This window comes from Myotis nattereri, assembly GCF_964212035.1.
Source record: "Myotis nattereri genome assembly, chromosome: 3".
NCBI lineage: Eukaryota > Metazoa > Chordata > Mammalia > Chiroptera > Vespertilionidae > Myotis > Myotis nattereri.
Window position 1 is genome coordinate 156,283,573 of NC_138077.1, and position 24,277 is coordinate 156,307,849.

A 24,277-nucleotide genomic window follows, 5' to 3' on the forward strand; every position below is an offset into this window, starting at 1 on the left:
TTGGATGTAAGCTTCCAATACATGCTACACACAAGTTCCTGAGAGTAACTGTTTCATGCAAAATCCCAAATATCAGTGAGATATTACTTTATTTTGTGTAAAATACACAAATTAATAACTTGATCATTCGGACATGCTTGCTAAAGTGGATCTTAATGCAAGCTACAAAGTGTCGTATCAATAAAGCATAGTTCTAAAAAGAAATTCCAATAATTTTCATGGAAATCTATATGTAATTACTATTTCTTTAAAATTAAAGCTGAAGTGAAATTTTATTTCTTTAAAGCAATTTTGAGTAAATAGTAATTGTTAATCTCTACATACCTAAAAACAAGCAGATGTACTTGTTCACTGACCCAATAGATAGTAAATGTACTAATGTGTGCCAAGTACTATTCTGTACAACAAAACCTGAGGAAACGAAAGGAAAAATGATAGGACTGTTTCCTCCTAGAGCTTGTGGGAGAGAGATACAAATACAGTATTTACAGAACTAGAACAGTTAAGAAAGAAAGAAAGCAAGAAGATGATGTAACTTGGGCGGTGCTTTCCATAAGATGGTTAGGAAAAGCCTCTCTGGGGGCTGACATTAATTAGAGCCAAGATCTAAAAGATGCGAAGAAAAAAAAAAAATCAGTGGTGCGACAAGCCGAGGAATGAGTTCCAGACACAAGAAAAAATCTGGCATGTTCCAGAAAGAGAAAGAAGGCACGTTCACGAAACATTAACATTTCTTTCCTATTCCTCCAAGATTAGCATGCCTTAACGAGAACAAGGACTCTTGGAGCAAAGCAGTTTGGATCTGAATCTCAACTGTACTAACTTCAAAATTATCTCATCTTGGGCAGGAAGTCACTAAAACATTGTTAACCCCTTTTCCCTAATCTACATAGTAACCACGGGCATAAGAAATCTTCAGAAAACAAAAATTGCTCTGTAAATTGTTCCTTCCAAAGCTGGTGGCACTTTCATCTTTCTGAACTTTAAACAATACCAGTTGTTTTCTCTTTAAATTTCATAATCTATGTCGACCATTTTAAAGAAATTCTTTCAAACAAAATTTTTCATGTCCCTTAAAACAATCAAATGTTCATGGAAAGTTATAATGTCAGCCCTCTCTCCCTTCCCTTTAGGGCAGCGGTTCTCAACCTGTGGGTCGCGACCCCTTTGGCGGTAGAACGACCCTTTCAGAGGGGTCGCCTAAGACCATCCTGCATATCAGATATTTACATTAAGATTCATAACAGTAGCAACATTAAAGTAATGAAGTAGCAACGAAAATAATTTTATGGTTGGGTCACAACATGAGGAACTGTATTTAAAGGTCCAGAAGGTTGAGAACCACTGCTTTAGGGTGATGCATGGTCTCCCTGGGAGTTGTCTGTGGGGCATACAAACAGCCAAAGTTACTTACAAAGGCCACCTCACTTTCCTGGGTATCTATCTCTCAGAAAAAAACAAATCATTGGCTCAAAAGTAGCAGTTAAAACTACCAATCCTACATTTGAGAAAGATTAGAAAGTTAGGAATAATCAAAGAGATTACTTCCTAGAACAGGTAAGCTCCTGATCTACTGTGTTCAGAGGAAAGTGATCTTTTCAAACTAGAAGGGGGTTGGGGGGAAAATCACAATCTTTAATGTAGAAACTATGTGAAGCTTCCATATCTCCAAATAAAAGTGACCAAAAAATAGCTGCAATGTAGTAAAGCTGCTAAAAAGCTTCCAGCTTTCGTATTTCACATTTATCTTTATATCAGTAAAAGTCTAATTAGAAAACTAGATATGGCTCACTCACCAACTCCTAATATTTTGATACATTTTAGTTAATAAGTGAAAAGGAAAGACTGGCATGGCACTAACTGAAAAAATGTTGGCCAGTGTCACAGCTGGTTTTGTCTACCAGTTAAAAGTACACTACATTTACATCCCAGTTTTGGAAATATAGATGGAAAGTGGAAAAACAATGGAGCATGCTAGCCAACTTAGTATCCCTTTTAAAGAGTTAAGTCCGTCTGTTTAGAGTGAACAGTGACAAGAAATAAGAGGCAGGGACACTGACACTAATGGAGAATAAGTTGTACATACCTATACAGGGCAGCTTTAGAGATCATGTTAAATAGACAATTGACTCCAAGGAGATGGGAAAATCTAATTTTCCTACTTAACTGAAAGTATATCTACAATGATTGAAAATTTCATATTAACAAAGATGCAAAAGAGCCCAGCTGTCAAAGTAAATAGAAACAGTGCAATGATCATGCAAATAAATTTTCTTAATTTTACCGTTAAAAAGCCATTGGTCAATTCATTGCTCAGTTCACTCTCTGGTGCAATATTTTGCATAAGTCAATGACAGCTATTTGGAGGAAAAAGAAAATGTGTCTCAATGCTGCAGGAAACACATTCAATTTCTTCTAAATCAGAAGCAGGTTCTCACCAAACATGTACACATTTGCCAAGTGATATGCTGCCTTCAGACACACCACTTGGCACTTAATTTTGCATGCAACAAAATCTTCATGTTTAGACAGTTCCAAGGCTCACCCTGAGTGTCTTACTGTTAGAAGGATATAGGCCCAACCAGTGTGGCTCAGTGGCTGAGCGTCGACCTATGAACCAAGAGGTCACATTTGATTCCCAGTCAGGGTACATGCCCAGGTTGTAGACTTGATCCCCAGTAATGAGTCAGCCAATCAATGTTTATCTCTCATCACTGATATTTCTATATCTCTCTCCCTCTCCCTCTCCCTTCCTCTCTGAAATCAATAAAAAATATTTTTTAAATAGGATATAGTAATTAAACCATGAAATATGTGACTATTTACTATTTAGGAATGTTCATGAATGTTGCCATATCACTGTTAGCCCATTAAATGCAGAGTCAAGTATAAAGTTAAAAGACCAAAAATACTGAAAATATAACATTGTTTTCATAGTTTAGTGACTTATAATAAAAAAAGAAAAATCCAGCATTTTTAAGTCTTCCTCCACAATATATTTTTTAAATTGTAATCCTTTTTTAATGTTCCTATAAGTACTTAAAACTGTTGAAAAATAAAATATCTGCTGCTATCCAGATAAATTTAATTCCTGGTACTAAGGAACTGTAAGAGTCTAGGGGTGATTTAAGACTTGTGACACATAATTCAATAAGTTTGGGACAAATGTATTGACTTCTAATCTTTTCAGACAACTTCATTATTTTATTTTACAACTAATGTATATAACTCAGCTACAAATTTTGGGGGGTGAAAAAACATGCCCCTTTATTCTGTAGTGGACTCACAATGTAGGATACCTGGTTTCTTGGCTTTCCCCCCTTAATTGGCCCTAGTTAAATCTCGCTTGAAAATAAATAAAATTTAAATAACAGTGAGAGGTTTTCCCCTCCCCTTCCTTTTTCCATCTTTTAATCTGCTCACTACAATCCACTCTTGGCAACTTGAGAATCCTCACAGGGGAGTGCCCGTTTGTTTAGGGAAGTGTCAGATTCCTCAAATTGGGGGGAAAAGGACTGTCAAACATGGTTTTGAATGATTTTCCTTTTCTAGCAGATAATGCTTTCTGGGACCATCTATTAAAACCTGAGGCTCCTCAGGCACTAAGGCTTAGCAATACTTAGCAGGCAACCCAAAAGTGCTATGAGCAAGCAATCTGAATCCCAACCAATGGTTACTGTGATTTGGGGACCTCAAAAGCTTGCAATACAATATGAAGACCAGCATGAGCTGTCAGTGGCCCATCCTCAGTACTAAATCCTACACAGGGTGAAGATCAATAGCCCAGGAAACATACAAACTGATTTCTAATTTACGTTCTGACACCAGCTAGCTCCAGATGTTAATCACAAATCACCTAAGTTCCATGTACTTTTAAACCCCCATAAAATGAATAGTACTTTGCCTAGTAAAATCTATACAGAATGTTGTCTATAAAAAGTATAAGCATAAAGCTAAAACTTATATTCACAGCCTTCCAATGTGAGCACATTTTACTTTGTGACTTAGTACTTAGAAACCAGCATAGTTTTTATGTTATTTGGTTCCATGAGCATTCCCCCGCCCCCCAAAAAAAAATAAAAGGTCTGATCATTTTCTTTTTTCTTTTTACAATAGTGTGAAAAGGGATCCTCCATCCATTCATTCCTCTAGTATTTATTTATTATCTCCTCTATGACATACATATGTTCTAATTTACATTGGTTGATGTGAAAAGTGACATGTGAATCTGCTTGGTCAAATACACAGGTTACGACAAATTAAATACTTCTATTTTTTCTCTAGAGTTTATAAAAAGTAAATCCAAACCAGCCAACCCCTCCCCTCCAATAAAAAAAAAAAGGCTTACTCACTTTCCATCAATATATACTCCTCTGCTGGGGAACTCATTCATTCATCAATCTATTCAGCATTCATCAAATATTTATTCATTTAAAAATATTAGTTGTCCCCTGTGTGTTCCTGAGGTCTGGGAATAAACACTGGCAAAAGACATGGTTCCTGCCCTCATGAAGCTACATAAAACTAGTTTTGATTCAAGATCTATTTATTACATGAACAGAGGAGTTAGTTCTCTAGTAAATATCAGAGTGGTCTACTGAAGTCCAGAGCAAGATAAAAATAAAATAAAGTAAGTGGATAGGGGCTACTTGAGAAAGTTAAAAAATTAGTGGTAACAAAATAAAAGGGACACAATAATTGCTAATAGGTGTTGGATCATTATGGATCAGTTGACTTTTTTTCTGGGAAATTTACCAATAGCGAGAATATAAAAAACAATACGGTTAATCTACTCTTTAAAAAAGTTATCTACTTTTCAAAACTTAAAAGTGCTTTATCTCCTCCATTATAGCCTTCCTTTTTTAAGTTCTTAATAAATAACAATATGATAAATCTAAATTACTAATTTTCTTTTCTCTTAATTTACAAAGTCTGCCAGTTTTAACTCTGGCAAATGAAATAAAATCCAGGTTAAATATAAGATTTTTTAAAATAAATTACCTTCTATACTCTATGATGACCAATGTGCGTGCGTGTGTGTGTGTGTGTGTGTGTGTGTGTGTGTACTGATATAAGTAAAGCAAAAAGACTAAGTCTAAATTATGTTGAAACAAAATAACTCATGATGGAAAATGTTAAGACAGAAAGAAAACACATTCATGTGTTTGCTGATTAAAAACAATATTGCATATCAAGAAATTTTAGAAGTGATACTACAGAATCAATAAAATATAAACTTCTCTGGGTATAACGCTGAGTATCAATGCGTTCAATCAAACATCTGGAACCTACCATGACATTCTGACATCTCTTATCAAGTGGTAGGTGAGTTCCTTAAACTAACTTAATATTATTGATAAAAATAAAATCTTTGCAAAATTAGCCATGGTAATCAAACACTTTGATACTTTACCACCATATCAAAATTTGAGTAAAATATGCACATGCTCTAAAATTAATTTCATGTGTTTAAGATTTATAAATTAATTTTTTAGGTTTTTGTACACTTGATATCATTTTTAAATTTCACTGGCCTTTATCTAAGTAACCATCCCTAATTCTGATAATGTAAGAAATAAAAACACGAAGTCAAATACTGACCCTGTCCCATCTAAAGAGGTGAGGATGTGTTATGTTTTGGAATACAGCAAAGATTAGGAATATGTTGTCTTCTGTCTTAGCTCTAAATATTTTTATAATACATTTGTTACTGCCCTAAGAGGCAGTTTATGAAAATAGGTAAAATGATGTTCCTTCTTTATTTCAGTTCTTCCTCCTACCAAATACAAAACATGTTCCACACAGGAAGAACTCAATAAACAGCATTTGCTGGATGAAATAACAAATTACTTCAGGAATAAATCAAGTCAAGGAGTGGCTCGATGGTATTAGTTGCATGTTCTAAGTGATATTAGGGTCTGGCTTTGTCCACTCTAAAGTGTCTTTACAGAATTTCAAAGTTTCTCCATGTGGCCTCATTTAAACCAACATTGCTGTTATCCCAGGAGAACAATAGTTGTTTCAGTGTCTAGAATAACCACTTATTCCTCAGGGAACTAGAGTATTATAATATTTAACTTTCACCCTCTTTGATTTCAGTTTTATCTCCCTAAGTTCAAAACTAGTCATCTTTGTCTTTTTATATCCTTATTTCCCTAATCCAAATTATTATTTCTTTTGAAGTAAAATGTTTTGCCATTCCCCCATATATTGCCAAAGTCCATCCTCAAAATACCAAGAACAGTAAAAATTTAGGTGACAGCAGTGAGAATGAAAAAAGTTTCATGGCTGTATAAACACAAGAAAATTTCTTCTCTCTAGTCCATATATCACTAGATCAATGGTATCTATAGTCAATTATATTCTATCTCAAATGTCAGAAAATGGTTCTTCCCAATTTTATTCATTTATTAAATAACATATAAATACTGTCATATACCAAGAACCTTTAAAATTCAAAAACGTAGTATATTCAAATCACAATACAATACTTCAATTGTATGTTTACTGATTAGGAACAAACCCTCTCTGCACTGAAGCTGTCAATGGATGATAAATTTTAGAGAAGGCTGCCCCCGAAGGAACCATGAGTGGGCTTATAAAGGCTTTTCAACTAATTTGTGGACCCAATGCCAAAATATGTAGTCAATGCAGCTAAAAAATAAAGCTAAGTAAGATGTCTGGCACCAGAGACAAAAAGCATATGTGGAATGCCTTTATCTTCCACGTTCTCAATAGGCTGTCTGGTGTCAAACAGACCAAACCAAAGTGTAAATAGTGAGTGTACATTTATGAACCTCTTTTAAAACCATTTCCTTTTTACACAGATGCATTGCTTAAGTTATGGAAAGCTTAAATCTTAAGCACCACACTATGTACATCTAGAAACATTCTAAAACTAAAAATTACAAGTTAAAGAGCATCAAAAATGCTATATCAGTCATGAGGATGAATGAATCTAATTTATGCATTTATTATTGACTTAATGTGCCTAAGTTTCCTCAGGAAAAAACTGAGAAAATAATACAAACCCCATAGAGCTGTTGGGAGCTTTACCCAGGTCAATGAATAGGAAGCAATGAGCTTGATATGTAGTATGGGTTCAACAAAATGCAGCCATTGATTTTAGATTTAAATTAAAAGCACAAATTAGGGAAAACATTAAAAACTAGTTATTTCTTTCCAGTGTGGCTCAGTTGGTTGGAGTGTCGTTCCACGCACATGCACGAAAAGGTTGCTGGTTCGATTTTTGGTCACGGCATATACCTAGGTTGCAGGTTTCATACCTGGACTGGAGGCAACTGATCTATGTTTCTCTCATACATCAATGTTTCTCTCTAACTCTCTACCTTCCTTCCCCTCTCTCTAAAATCAGTAAGGTGAGGCAAAACAAACAAACAAACAAAAAAACCAACTAGTTATTTCTGTATACATATAATAAAAGTTTTCCAAACTTTACTAATGTTTATTCTTTGGTGATAAAGCAAGCTTCATGTTACATGCTTATTAAGGCCATATGGAATATTAATATTAAATATCTAATTCTTAGATATATTTTAAAAATTATGTAAGTATGTCCCCACTGACAAGGCTAAGTCTGAGCTTACTATCAATAACTATGTTTTTAATGGTAGTAACTTCATTAAACTGACCATATAAGTGACCCATCAAATCCATTTCTCTTTTCATATTTCTCATCTTGGTGAATTTAAGATCCACAGTGAGACCACACACTCACCATGCCTAAATATAAATCGCCAACCAATGCTGAGTTCATTCTGACCGAACATGGTCTGCCTATAGGCACTGCTGAGGGGGGCAAAGCCAGTCCTGGAGGTCTACCAGCACCCCAACACAACTGAGTGAAAAGACATGGTTCTTCGAGTCAAGGGCAGCCAGTTCATGACCATAAAAGCAACGTCTGATGTGACTTCGTACAAAAATAGGAGCAAGACCCTTGTTTCTTTATCTAGAATCTAAATTGGGAAACATGGGGCAATTCTAGATTTAGGGCAGGAGATGAAGCTGACAGAGTGGAACAAGGCTGAGTGAAGTACCTGGAAGTCAAGCCAGGCAGTATAGTATGATTGCTCCTAGATCCCTGGGAGAGTCCAGTTTATTTTATTCCTAAACATCCATTCTACACCATACCTTACCACCAACCAACTTGAAAAATCCTTCTTTCATCAGCAGTGAGTTACCCAATCCCATCAATTCTACTTCTGAATTCTACCTCTGAAATCTCATCCATTCATTCCTTTTCATGTAATCTCACTGCAGTTACTTCTAGTCTCATTTTTTCTCACCTAGATTACTTCAATAGTCTTACTGAAGAGAAAGAGTAGAGGCAAACCACAGGATGAGTCCAGCTCACAGGTATATTTCATTTGCCCCATCAGTATTTGAATTTATATTTTGAAATAGTTGTCAACATTTCAAAATATGAAGATATAACATTTCAAGTAAATTTCTGACTTTGCTTGAGGGGGAAAAAATAAGATCAACTGACAAGGAACTCACATTGGCAAAGTATAAAAATATTGACAAATTAATCATCTGAAGCTGAGCAGCACTGTCCACTATAGACAGGCATGCATTTTCCAGTTTTGTTTCATTTATTTATACTTTCTTCATTTTTTTGTTAATCACTCAGCCCCTTAGGAATTTGTTCAACATTCTCTCTGCTTTCAACAGTAGACTCCAGCCAATCTAAATAAATACCTCTAGAACAAAAATCTATAATCACCTTTGAAATTATTCAGTGAGTATTCAATGATTATCACCACATGATAAAATCCCAACTCTTTCACATGATATGGCCCATATTCTTTGACCTGTGCTATTTCTTGTCCGCCTTTGCCTTGCAAACACACTGAACCACTTGCAATTCACATTTTTAGTGACAATGATTTTGCGTACTCAGTCCCTCTCCTGGAATGCTTCATTCTTCTTTAGCTGGCAAATTCCTCCCCATTCAGGTATCTCTACCAGAAAGCCTTCATTCACATACCCAGTTTTAGCTGGGCGTGCCACTAAAACTGGGTAGCTCTCTCCCTATCCCTTGTAGGTGTCATAAGGTACCGTAATTATTGTAAAGTTCATTACCATACCTAGCACACAGCATAGTACTGGCACATTAGATATGTTCAATAATTACTGATGATTAAATTATTAAACATTTTTTTCTAAGCATCAACAGTTCTAAAGAGTTGGCACTTTCACAATTTTATAATATATAAGAAAAATGCAGACTCAAGTTAAATAATTCACACAAGTTCACATAGCTGGTAAATTAGAGTCAGAATTTGAACCAATGGACTTTAGACCAAAACTTGTGGCCCTTGAATATATTCCCTTTCTCGCTTGCATGGGAAATTCTGGTATAAATGTAATTTCACTACAAGCTATGTCAGTGAAAGGAAACAGAGACCAAGTCAATACAAAAGACAATAATGTCTAATCCTAAATCAAAGCTGACAGGATAAATCCTGTGAAATGTTCGGCAGTTATCACTGAAATGTGACCAGCTGTCGAAATGCCATGACAACTTTCACAGTCCTGGGCAAACTAGTAAAATCTAGCTCTTCATTCTTACCACAATAGAAGAAAAATGACTACAAAAAAAGAAAGCAAAAAAGCAATCCACAATAGAAAATGTATTAAGAAAATTCAATGCCCATATGATAGGCAAAAGATAGATCATAAACTCTTTAAGAAAAATATTTGACAGTCAAGAAAACATAATTAACAGAACTAATCAAATAATAATTTTCATTCAAGTTATTACATTTCAAGAAAAACGACACTAGTATAAATGAAGCACAAATTAATTTGAGCAGTACTTAGCAACAGCTTGTGATATTAATTCATAAAGCATAAAAAAATTCTAAATTTTGTTTTCAAACATCACTGTACTATATTCCAAGTATTTCTTTTAAAAAAATGACAGAAAAATACAATTATATTACGTAGAAGTAAATCTCGGTAAGATCAAATAGCCTAAGGAAACAAAAAGAAAATCATCTTTAATATTCAACACTTGATTAGCTTTCATTTTTACAATCTTTGAAAACTTCACCGCTGATCCACATAGGTTGCATATCAAAGTATTCTAAGAGATTCAATCAAACATAAAGCCTAATCAAATGTTCTTGCTTTCTTAAAAACACCAACCATCACTTTTTGCCCTCACCAGTATTTCAGGGCCAACAAAATATTGACAAGTATTGTTTCAGTACATATGGAGTAAAACCCTTGGAAGCAATAATCTTTTTTACCAGATGGATATAAATGTTTTCAGTGATCTATATAGCATCTTCCTGCCACACAAGCACCTGCCAGTGTTGCACTGTCCTGTTAGGCATTCCTAAAAACACCTGGTCAAGCTGTTTACCAAAAATCAAACAAACAAACAAAAAACCTAGACACTGGATGGGATGAGGGATAATTAACAAATAAAACTATTCCTGCCACTCTAACGACATTTGAGCAGAACCACGCTCCAAGCCAGCACCTGGTGAAGGGAACTGCTAGGATGTGATAATTCCAATTTACACATTCAGCACAACATTCTGTCTGCCTGTCAATTTGAAACAGTTTCCTATTCAGTGATAACAGATACCCCGAAAGAATGCAGTGTCGAAATGCTGACATGAATTTTTTATGCACCAACTAGACTTTCTCTCCTCTGGACCAGCTGCATCTGCCTTCTTCACTCTTGAAATGGACTGACAGTTGGATACTATTTTCAACTATACCAACAACAACAAAAATCAAAATTCACAAGGAAAATCTGAAAGTATGAGATCCTCCTCTAGGAGAATACCAATTAAAAAAGTACAATTAAGAAAAAAATAATGAAGTTGTAAAAAAATTCACAGAAGATGATTTGACTTTGGGTGGTAGATACACAATACAATATACAGATCATGTATCATAGAAATGTACACTTGAAACCTATATAATCTTCTTAACCAATGTCACCCCAATAAATTTAATTAAAAGTACATAAATAAAAATTCACTGTTATTTGATCTTAATTTATATAGTGAGGTTCTTAGCTACCAAAACCATAAAAGCACATATTTCTATTAAATGTAGAATTTTCTAGTTTTGTTTTGTTTTGTTTTTTTCCTACATTGACAGAGAGCAAAAGCTAAAGCAAGAAAGAGAGGGACAGACACACGGGCTTTAACCTAAAGCTATGCAGGTTCATTATCCAGTACTTTCATATGATCATTTTAAAGAACTACTGTAAAAAAGCAGTGAAGTCTCATGTTATATTCAGGAAATTACAATTTTTTTTCTTCTATTTTATTTTCTTATTTAAATGACAAATATGTAAACCATAAAATATTACGGTTTGTTTTTCCCCACACATAAACAAGATTATATTCTTAAATATCTCTCCCTATAATAAACTATACCCTCTCCTTCTAGAGAGTGAACTGAATGATGATTCATTCGTTCTAATAGCACAGCCATGGCACAACCATTTCTGGAACTCTCTTCTTATGAAATAGAAACACATTCTTTTCAATTATTCTCAGGGATGCCAGACTTTCATTTCAGGAATGGGATGGATTGGCTTGCTAAAATAAATATACATCATTCAGGAATGAAGCTGATGAAATAATTCTTCAATCTGAGACATCATTACTGTTATAAAACTTGGTGATGAACTGTTAGATGTGTGGTTCAGAAACCAGCACTTTTGAAACCTCAAATCAATGCTCAGCATGTCAAGAAAAACTTAAATATATTATTTTTAACTCATCGTTCTAAGTCAAATGCATTCGCATAGAAAACTAATGAATATGGGTTTCCCCCACTATCTGAAAGTAGAACATTCCTATGAAACTTTTCGAAAGCCAAAATAATGTAAAGTAAAGAAGCAATTTTCATTTATGCAGAACATTTTTTAATGTTCCCAGACCCAACACTGAATGCACAGACAATGTCTTTATTTTGTTCGCCATGATAAAAATGTTTAATTACACCCAGTTTTACATTCAGTGTAACACTCTCACAAGCTCCCTTAGTCTTTTCTGATACATCTTGCTAAAAGATGCACAAAATAGATCAAGATAACATACAGATGCTCGCAGACATAGTTCAAAGCGTTGGTGATTTGATGTTGAGTGTAGCAGATCACAGGAAGGAGCTTGGCGAGGCCATGCTCACTGCTGTGGGTATAAGTTGACTCTATAATGGCTTGTTGCAAAACAAATGCTGAATGTTTTTTGGGGTGTTTTTTTTCCCCCATAAAGTGAAAATCTCTTTGGATTCCTTTGAGTTAGTGAAAACAAATACTAAGATAGGTCTTTCATAAAAGCTGCGATATAGCCAGAACTTTCAAATAGTGGGGGATACTTGCATAGAAGTTTTTCCTCTAGTTGCATCTACCTCAATTTTTACTAAATATAGAATTTTTTTCCAAAATAGACCACATGTAAAATCAGTATTCATTTTCAAGTGTTATTTAAATGAAAATAAGAAATTCTCACTTCCAGTATATAGATATACACATACACATACCAGTAAATACACATAGCTAAACAAATACATATATACTCACATATGTACCTACATAAATATACATGTATATATGCGCACACACATATTATGAAGATGCCTCAGCAAAGGCATCAATTTCATTATCAGCTATAAACATTTTAATAATAGTAACAGTCATTAAAACTATATTAACCAATACAATATATTTTCAAATATAACCTGTCTATATTCAATACCATTATAATAAAACACCATTATCTATTAGAAGGATATAATTTTCTCCTTCTTATATCTAAGCTACAATGAAAATCATTTAAGAACTGGGGCTGCAGTCAGTAACTAGGATTTGATTTTAAGTCTTAAAGAATCCTCAGCTGTTAATTCCAAAGACCCCATTCCTGCAAAACTGTATACTGAACATATAGAGACACTGTTTGTTTTCTATAGTCACAAATTCAGCACATTGTTTTTAGGTGATCATTAGTGAAACTGCTGTACCATCAATGAAGTATGTATTTAAAATATTGTTTTGGTACTAACGTTCCTCGAATGCACTTATCAATTAATAGAAGTATTTTGCTGAGTGCCAAAGCACTATGAAAAATACAAAAATAATTAGGAAATTACCCCTGACCCCAAGGAATTCACTAAAACATATAAAGGAGGTATAAGAGGTGACCACTCCCCAAAAAAGTGTTATATATACAAAGAAAAGTACCTATAAACTGTTGTGTCTATGACAGTAGCTACTAACCACTTGTGGCTACTTACATTTAAATTAATTAACATTAAATAAATAATGTCCGTTTTTAGTCACATTAGCCATAGGTTCAAGCGTTCAAGAACTTGTGGCTAGTGACTGACACTGTTGGACTTGTGTTGCTATATAAATTCAGGATTTCTGTTTATATCAGAAAAAGCCCTCGAAGTTGCCTAAAGAACAAATAGAACAGAGTAGGTGGAAGGGTGGATTTCTTGGCACTGTTTTGAAGGAACAATTAGTAATATAGCCTGCCTGGAGTTATGGGAGGAAAACCCCACTTCAAGGTCAAATTTGGGATCCTTGAATTTTGTAGATTTTGTTTTACTCAGTGATTAACTGGTCACATTGACAGGATTAAAGAACATAATGCATACATCTATATTATAAAAACCCAGTAGCCCTAACGCTGTAACAACCAAAGTCCGGTCACCCGGGGGCTGCGCGCACAGTGAGGCGTGCGTGGGTGGGTGGGGCTGTGTGCGTGGCGAGGCGCACTGGGTGGGTGGATGGGTATTTGACTCTGGGTCTCGTGGAGTGGCGGGACTCGGGGGGAGTCCCGCAGCGCAGCGGGTTCTGGGGTCCCGGGTCGCATGCAATTTCGCGGGCTGGGTCACCAGTAAATATATAAAGACAATGACTAGCATAAAACAGGTGTTCAAAAACTGAGGAAAGGTAAAGGCGGAGAAGAGAGAGAAAGGGTGAAGAGGTCTGGGATGACAAAGGGGTGCTGAGAAAGTAAGACAACAGAACGACTGGCTCTTAACCCCATTCAGTGGACTAGACTACCATTAAAAAGCTATGAGACTCCAGTGGAATGTTATGGTTAAGTCTCAAAATGATCTAATTGATGTAAAAAAAAAAATGCTTTCTTTTTTTTTTTTTTTTAATATTTTGCTCCAATACATAGACTAGTAAGGACCCAAAGTAGGATTTATCACTAACAGTCATAAAGTAGGTTTCAGTCTGGTAAAGGTGTTGGAAATTACTGTGGGGAGAAAGAATATTTAGGAAGAGCCAGTTAAATATTGCATTGTCTACCAACTGTAGCACAATGTCAACCACATCGTGTGTCCTTGTACTTCTTGGTATACAGCATTTAAAATATATAAATGAATCCCTGATTTGTGCTCAATTGAAATGCATTCCAAAATATAAAAGAGGTGCTAGTCATTCAGGTTATTTTATTTCTCCTCTAAACCTAGGTATCTGAAGATGTCAAACTATATATCAAGGATTGTATGGAGCGATTTAAACATGATTTAGGAAAGTTTGCACTGTGACAAATATCTTCACTGTTTTACTACTTTACTAAAACTTGGAATCTTAAGATACATTTTATATATGTGTGTGTATACATATATACATGTATTATCCATATGACAATAAAGGCAATCTTCCCCCAAACCAAAATATTACTTAAAATTAAACTTATTTAAATTTTTTAAGAAAATTACTAAAAACATTTTTGTTTGGACCTTGTCAGAAGGGTTTCAGTTTTACACCATTACGTTTTAACTTGCCTAATCAGTTGAACAAAAGTACTTTATGTAAAATGATTCTTTTAGTTGCCTTAGCTACAAATCCCTGCAGGATACTATAATTGAAATCTACTCACGTAAGTTAGGAATAATTAGGGCCCCAAATTAAGCCAAACACAAAGTTAATTCAAATAGTCAGCTGCTGTCATTTAAATGGTTATGGAGTTTTATTGTTGCTTAACATTTCTGAATGCTTTTAACTGTGCTTTGTTCTTCTCATCTGTATTTAGTACCTTAGTACAAATAGAAATGGGATAAAGCAGCAAAAGTTCATTAGCCTTTAGATTGGAGTCATACCTATATCCAGTATTTGTCACTAAAGGTTTTCCACTCAATCTTTGCTGTCAATTAACAACACAGTTAAAAGAATGGAATGACAGCTCTCAAAGACAAGCTTTCTGGTAAATAAAGCAGGATCCCAGAATCTACAGTGAGTGCCATTAATGCAGCAAAAGTAAGAGCTTTTAAAAGCTAACAGGGATAGCCTCTATTTGCTTAAACTCTAAAACAAAGCAAAGGATTAAAGGAGCTTCCTGTTGTAAGCAAACAAAAGGGAAAAGATAATGTCTAAAACCCCAGACCTGAAGGAGGGGATATGGAAGCATGCCTTTAACTATTATTTCAATGATAAATGATCAGTGTGAAACTGATAAACTACACTGAGCAAAAATCAAAACTACTGTTGTAATATTTCATTTTTTTCAATGTTCTGATAATCATTCTGAGCACTTTCAAAGAGAAATTGTGATTTTTTTAAAAAAAATATTTGCCTATGGCTACAAAATTCCTGAATATTATTTGAAAATTGCAGAGTTAACAACATTGGTATTATGTTTTATATATTTCAAAATAAAGTCAATTCTAAAGTAGTTTTAATCTGAATGTAATGATATTAAAAACTTTGAAATAAAACATCTTTTTCAATTGTCACCATTAAGTGAAACAATGTTAAGCAATATATTTTAAAGTATATGTTAAATATTCTCGGGTGACAGCCTGATGAGGTAGGAAAATACACCAATGACCTACCTAAGGGTAAACATTCGGTTCTGCAGAAAGGAAAAAGGAGTGGCAGTGAGTAGAGCCCGACAAAGGGACCACTTTGCAGGCCTTCGTTTCTCAACCTGTAAGTTGAAAACTACGTGGCTAACTAATGTCCAAGTTGTGATTCTCAGTCTAAAATTCCTCAGTTCTACCAATAAATACGAACAAAAGATATTTTCACCTCTAAGATACCTATATAGAATGCTCTTTGTTTAAAATTTCCTACTTACTTTTTATTTGGCTTTAAAAGCTGAATAATCTAATGAACTTCATGAAGAAATAACTGTAATTTGTGATTTGTATTATCATAAAATAAATCATATCAGTAACCTATCTTTATCTCTGACAGGAAAAGTAAAAGGAGGTAATATCTACTACTTAAAATAAATAAAATCTTTGATTATATATGATTCTACAAAGCAGAAAAATCACTAGATGACCTTAAGCGGATAAAGTATCTTTAAGCTCTTTTAGATAACCAGCTTACATTCCCATCCTATACTCCTTTATGGTGCTATCATGTCAGGGCACTAATACACGAGTGAAAATGACAAAAATTCTTAGTTTTAAAAATATGTTGACTTTGAAAAATTAGTAAAATACAAACTTCCTACATGGGTTAAGACAAATATAATATACACTTTGCACTACATGATTTTATAATTTTACTTCAAGAATTAAGCACATTTGTAGTAAAATGCTATTAAAAGTAGTGTTTCCATGCATCACAGACTAAAAGTAGGACAGACCAATGGGGACTAGAGGGAAATATTAGGAAGAAGGGGTCAGGCTGCATTTACTAAGGGATTTTTCAAAACAAATCATCAAATGAAAGGTCAATAGAAGCATATAACTTAGGATTAAAAGTATAACAAAATATAAGAATATTATATGGTAGCTTAGTACCTTTTTAAAACAAAACAAATTAGAAAAGTTAAAGATGTTATTTCTACATTTCAACTGTGTTAAGGTTAGAAACAAACCTTGATTTGCAAAGGTAGGAACCACTGTCACCCAAAATCTAATTTTCTAGACTAAACATTTTAATAGTCAAGACTCCTTGATACGGATGTCCTCTCCCTGCCCAGCAGCCTGAGCATCGCCTGGGAGCTTATTAGAAATGCAGGCTCTCGAGGCCCATCCCAGATCATGGAATCAGAATCTACATTTTAACAAGATTCCCAAGTGCATTATACGTGCATTAAATTTTAAGGCACACTGTTCTAGATAAATAAGATTAAACACATCCAGCGTGACCTCCCTTAAATTTCTTTTTCTCCTGTGCACATCTCTTCCTGAAACTCCTTCTCCTGATATCCTAATATCCACTCTCCTTTCCTCAACGAGACTTCCTCTCCTTGCACTAGATACCGTTGACTTTCTTTCTTCCTAGAAACAAATTCAGGTATCTGACAGATCTACTACAAACAACCAAAAAACAAAACTAATAAAGGTACGTTCCTTAAACAAGGGAACATACTTAACCTATACCACCTGTCTCCTTCACTTTATTTACCAACTTTTTAATCACCTGCCACCATCACCTTATCACAGCATTCTGCCGTATAAAAGTGGGTCTCTTAAAATCCAACAGCTCTCTCCCCACTACCACCAGCAAGCCCCCTCCCTGTTCATCCTCTCTATTGTGTTTGGCTAAAGTTTATGAAGTCCCTCACTCTTAGTTACATATTGCCTCTAATCAAGACCTGAATTTAATTTTAGGCATATCTACCACCTGATTTCCATTTACTACAAAGAGAAAAGGATGAATCAGGAAAGGAGAGAAAGAACTAATGATTAATGCACACACCCCAATTAGATACAAAGAGAAACAAAACAATAGTAAAAGGACTATAAATAACCAGCAAAATAAATATCACTTAATCTCTTTTCCCGATAAACCCAAATGCAAAACAGAAATCTGCTTTGTTTGAATCCCTCTATTTTTCCCCAGGAAATTACCCCCCCCCCCCTTTTTACAATCAGACACCCTTTTTCACGTACAAAGTGCCAATTCTTTTAAAAATTTAAAACCAATACTGGTAAAGTGTGTAGGTTGATACTTTCACACACTGGTAATCAAAATGAACACTGGTATAACCCTTCAGAAAAGCCAGTTTGAAATCTATCCATGTGCCTGATATAATCAGAATTCCAGAATTCAAGGGAATAACCAGATAAAAAGGAAAAATTTATAACATATTTCTTTTACATATACTTGAATGAAATTAAGTTATAATGGCCAATGATTAGAGAGAGAAGAGTAAATCATTTTTGACGTACACATAATAAATTGCAATGCAACTGTTAAAATCCATTATATAAATATATAATGACATAATAATACAAATTATGAGACCATGAAGTGAGATAAAAATATAAAAGTATATGGAGGTGGAGATGAAAAACCTAATTTTGTTTTATAAATCATAGCTGTATTTTATCCACAACATCAAGAATGTATGTTAGAAACAAAAAGGAAAATATGTCGTGGTCATATCAAGGTCCTAGACTTAAGAACAATTTTAAATTCCTACCTTAATTTTTAATATCTTTTCTCATGAGAATGTATTACATTCAAACTCAAAGAGGGAGGCAACATGTCAACTTTTAAGAAAAATAAGCCCTCAAAGCAAGAATAACAGCAAACATAAAAGTCAAACTCTGTAGAGTCCCATGCTGCTAGGGAGGGATTATAAATGTTTTTGCTTCCTAAAGCTCTGATATGGAATTCCCTTCCCAGCCTTACATTTTAGCCAAGAAATCCCAGGGCTGGGGCTAGGTATTCTCCTGGAATCACTTCTGTCAAGTTGACAAAAGGAGTTCAAGAATAGGGTTGAAAGATGTCAGGAGGTATTCACTAATCCACACTGATGTCTAATACAGGCAGACTGCACGGCTGTCAGATGTCATTCTCTGTCATGCAGGAGGTGAAAAGAAAATAAAGAGTACCACAGGGTACCAAGCATATGTTTCAGTAAGGCACTCCCTCAGTAATGTGACAGATAAGTCAGTTCTTCAAGACATACCAGTTCAGCATTAATACCCAGATGTGCTCAAGCCTTTGTATTATCTTATTCTCTAATACTGAAACCTAAACAGATAGCAGATAAAAAAGAGAAAATGTGTATGAATTCAAAACATTAAGCAAAAGATTAATCAGAACTGAGAAGTACTCAGTGAGTAATTAACACAACTACCGTTCAGCAAAATTAAGAAGCTTTACATGCTTCCTGTGCTTTTAATTAAGCTACCTTTATTACACTATTGATTCTTTCAAAATATAGTGATGACTGTGATAAGTGCATAATATTGGTATCAAATCAATATCTCAAAAATTTCTTCTTGTACGGACAAGTTTGTAACCTCTTTACTTTTAGCAAGTATTTTTCCTAGTTAACAGATTCATTTGTTAAACATTGGATGGAGTCTTTTCTGTCAGAAAATAAAGGTTTGCAAAAATTTAACAGTCAAGCAATACAATGTTATTGAGGTCTGTTGTGTGTGACACACTGATTCCTAACACTTTACCACCAGTCACAGGCCTACTGGTGAGTCAACAGAGACTGTGGATAAACAAACCTTCCCTAACACTGGAAAAGAAGCAAGAAGATGAACTAGAATAAAAAGTGGGAGGAAAAATGTAGAGAAAAAACAACAACAATTAGGCACGGGAACTTAATCTTCATATAAAATATGGCATATTTTGACACTGAATGTCAAATAAGATGACCAAAGTATATTACAAATTAATTTTAAAAAAGAACACCAGTGTATCCTATTTAGTCTTTTTTTTTTTTTTCCAACTTCAGCCACGTTCAGAACAAATGTAACTTGCTTTTGAATCGTGGTATTAGTACTACAAGGCATCTGGTGTTTACAATATAAACAACATCATATAATTTGTAAATGGCATTAATACTTATTTTTAAAAATGAATTACATCATAACCTATGCAGAAGAAAGCTGCTGCAATCAAATTACATTACACTCATTTAATACAATAAGGAATATTTAAAGTGGCCTAAGAGCAATATAGTTAGTTACTCTCTTAAGGAGTAAAATCACATTGATCTGCACTAAAAATATAAAGAAAATCATTTTTAAAAAATACATTGCTTAACCCAAAGTTAATTTACATAATTTGTGAATTTAAAATATAAGGTTACATTAGCTATGCAGCGAACATGGATATGCAGTACAATTTCTATTAATTTAATGGGAGTTGTGACTCCCATTAAGTTTAATAGGAGTCATACTGCCAAATCCCCATGCACCTTGCTGAAAATTTACCTCCTAGCTTTCAACTAATCAAATACACTGAAATGAACAAAAATAGTCAATTTTGCTAGACTGGGAAATCTAAAGTCCCTACAGTAAGTTAATTCAGCATTATCATAGCAATAGCCATGTAGTTATTTTCAACAAGGAAAAGAACAAGGTTATCACAATGAAAAGAGACAAACTAAAGCAAGGGTTTAGGAGTTCTGAAAATGTCACATTTACCCTTAACAGAAAATATGTTCTGCATTTTCCAATCTGGAGACAGTTTTTCTATTTTATTTTTTTCTTTCTTAGTACACTGTCAAACAGAGTGACAAAATAATTCCTTTTTGAAGCCTAAAATTATACCCAAGGAACTTCAACAGAGGAATAAAGAGCGATATAAAAAGGTATAGATAGTAACTCCCAGTAAATAACTGGTTGCAACTTCTGAATCACAATGAATTAAAGCATAATTTTTTTCCTAAAACTATTTTTAAAAAGTTACTTTATATCCACACCTCTGCAGCCGAACACCTCACTCACCCACCCATACTAATTTAATACTATAGTGCTTCTTAAGTGTGATGCTGAGCAACCCCAGTGTCAGCCCAGGCGTTGGTCAGAAATGTAAATGTTTGGGCTCTACTCCACAACCTTCTAGGTCAGTGGTTCTCAACCTTCCTAATGCCTCGACCCTTTAATACAGTTCCTCATGTTGCCGTGACCCCCAACCATAAGATTATTTTCGTTGCTACTTCATAACTGTAATTTTGCTACTGTTATGAATCGCAATGTAAATATCTGATATGCAGGATGTATTTTCATTGTTACAAATTGAACATAATTAATGCATAGTGATTAATCACAAAAACAATATGTAAATATATGTTTTCCGATGGTCTTAGGCGACCCCTGTGAAAGGGTTGTTTGATCCCCAAAGGGGTCATGACCCACAGGTTGAGAACCGCTGTTCTAGGTGATTCTGCAGCTGCTGAAGTTTGAGAACCACTGTAATAGTTTATTTCATATCTACGCTGTTTTCTCTCCATTGATTTTTTTTCTCCATTACCATGCTCACCACTGTCTTTACCTAGCTTACTCAGCAGCTTTGAGATTCAGCTCAAGCACCATCGTTACTTCCTGACATACACCCCCCCCAACTCAGCTACCCTTCACCTTAATGCCTCTGTGAATACCATCATCATGGCACTTTTCACCTTGTTATAACAAGTATTAATTGTCCCCTCTCGAATGATTAAGACTGTTATCCTCTTTAAAGATTTATGCTATTTATGCAAAGGATATAGAATGAGTGCTTACTATAAGCTAGGCATTATTCTAGGAACTTGGGACACAACAGTGAACCAAAATAAATAAAATAAAAAGATCCCATGAAGGTCACATACTGACATATTGTGCATACTGTGTATGCCTGTGTGTGCAAATATAAATTTTATACGTTTCATTATGTGTGTGTGTTAATAAAAGAATGAAAGAAAAAGAATACATGATCCTTCTTAAATTTAACCTTGGAGAACAATTTCTTCCACTAAATTATAGACCACTCTGAAGAAAGTATTTATACGTCAAAAAGGTTTTCTAATTCATACATAATACCTAGATCTACTTTTTTTCCTGCCACACAACTAGTGAAAAGACCCCACAATCAAACATCCTTTTTTAGGAAGATACCACTTACACAAAAGTCATTGTAAAATGTGCTTAAGGAATTTAAAACTACATTAAATGGGTACGATACTATTTCTATGGCTATGTTCTAAAATCGTCTTGATGTGTGTAAAATAAATATGTACAACTGTATTTGAAATATCTGGCTTTTATACCCAGCATAATATTTTTCTTTGAAATGAGGATAAGCAGAAATGCAATTTGAGTTAATTAACTAAAATTTTGACTAAAGAAATCTAATTACATACACACTGCATAAAAATTCAACCTGAAATCTGTATTACTGACTTTGCTGAAGAACTGCTATTATTCGTAACTTGTCACTTGAGCAAGCCTTCATATGTCTGACTTATACTTTCCAGGGCTCCATTATATACCATAATTTAATTCTCTAGGACACAAAAATTCAATTTACTTTCCTACTTACTGATACATGATTCCACAGTGGGTTACTATGCTTATAGAAATCACCCAAAAGAATCAAAACACACCAGTTTTTCAAGAAAACTAATTTTTGAAGGGCTTGAGGTTAGTTCTCTAGGAATAACATCAATTCTAAGAAAAACCTACAAAATATTTTGAAGTCTGGTCTTTTCTAACTATTTTTTATTTGGAAATTCTAAACAGCATTTTTTTAAAAATACAGGGATAGAGACTTGAAGAATAAACAAAACACGCTTCCTATTTTTCAAAAATAAGTAAATTCTAATGGGTCAGACTTTACTTGATCCTGAAATACTAATTGAAAGAGATAGCGAGAGGGAGACAACCTAATTCTAACAATTAAACCTTTATATATGTAATCAGCTTTTACCATAGTAAACGTTATAAAAATGCTTAGTGATTTGCTCTTATATGCACACAAAACATGACAGATTTATAATGTTCATCTGACAGAATAAGTCCTTCTTGCAAATGTGGAAATGCATCTCATGTGTATAAATGTAAAACAAGCCCAACATTGTGTTAAGCCTTGAAAATCACATGCTAAGGGAAAACACTAAATAAACAGGAGAAAAGACAGCTCTGAAAAGGCAGGCATAGCTCATGACTGAATACAATACAAAGACTTGTTTTATTGTCCTTAAAAACTTGATTAGTTACTATTATACTTAAAAATCTAATGTCTACTTTGTATTGCAAAGCCAGAAAACTGGCAAAACGAAGCTAAAATAAAAGGCAATCATGGGTCCCCCAGCAAGGACTTCCCTGCCTGCGCAGACCTCCACTGGCCTGCAAACACAAGTTACTGTGTCTGCTTGGCCCCAACAGATATTTGAGATCTCCACCCCTGCACACAAGACAATGAGCTCAAGAGCAGAAATGTGCCTTGCCCATTTTTTATTGAGCACCTGGCTCAATTTAGTCATCAGTAAATGAGCAAGGAGGGAGGAAACCTTATCTGAGTTTATCTGTAAGGATCTCAGTACTAATACGAAAGTGCTCACCTCTGTTAAGATTTGAAAAGGTAACCGATCCTGTAAGGGACTGGCAGATATTTAATGGGTGAATGGTTACATTTGTATCTTCTTTCCCCTGCTCTCACACCTAACTTTGATTGGTTTTCTCTATAGGTGTTCACAGAGCATCATCTGCTTTCGGGCAATAAAGACCTAACATGTCATGTCAAACTTTTCTAGGACAAAACCATATGCGCTGGATCACTGCTCTAACAGTATACATAACTGTGTATACTCCCACAACTAGCAGTGTGCATTCTTTCCAGGTTCTCCTTACCCGTAGGAGGGAAGTGTTTCAAAAGCAACACCCCGTGTCCTGATGTGCCAAAAATGAAATTTCTCTAAACAACAGATATGAATCTTGACCTGAAAGGTGACGCTAGAAATAAAACTGCAGTATCTCATGAAAAAGTCTGTTTGCTAGCCCCCTGCTGAGTTAAGCTACTGCGCCAGCAAAGTGGTCTCTATCTTGATTGGAAATTTTTTTCATTATGAGGACTAATGAGCCATTGGTCCACACCTGGAAATGTCCTTAAATGTATAAAATCATTCAAAGATAACAGCAGGAATTCAGTTAGTTTTCCCGAAAAAAAAAAATAGATGCAAAATTACAGATTACATACAAAATTTTTATAACCATCCAAGCCAGAGATTCTTATTAAACTCAGTTTCTGCTCACTGCCTTATCGTTACAATACTATTTATTCAGACATATTACATTTTAATGTTAGATTTGATGCATCTTCCCATTTTGATTCAAAGAGCAATATCTTCTAAAAATAAAATACTATCCCATTTATGACTTTCATGTGTGACTTAAATCATGTGTCACTTACTTGAATTGCATTGTTAAATTATATCAACATACTGAAAGCAGGAAACTTTGAGAGCAAGGAGAAGATAAATACAACAATTTTGGAACAAGCAATTCAAATAAAATTCTTTTGGCAAAATTAAAATGTTAACATTTTGAAGAAGTTTATTACAAAGACATTGTAATA

At 34.4% G+C, this 24,277-nt stretch overlaps 1 protein-coding gene across 1 annotated transcript in view; it reads right to left on the reverse strand.

Annotated features, from left to right (window-relative positions):
* ADGRL2 (adhesion G protein-coupled receptor L2) overlaps positions 1-24,277 on the reverse strand; it is a 190,586-nt gene that overhangs the window by 130,875 nt on the left and 35,434 nt on the right. The window lies entirely within an intron of this gene.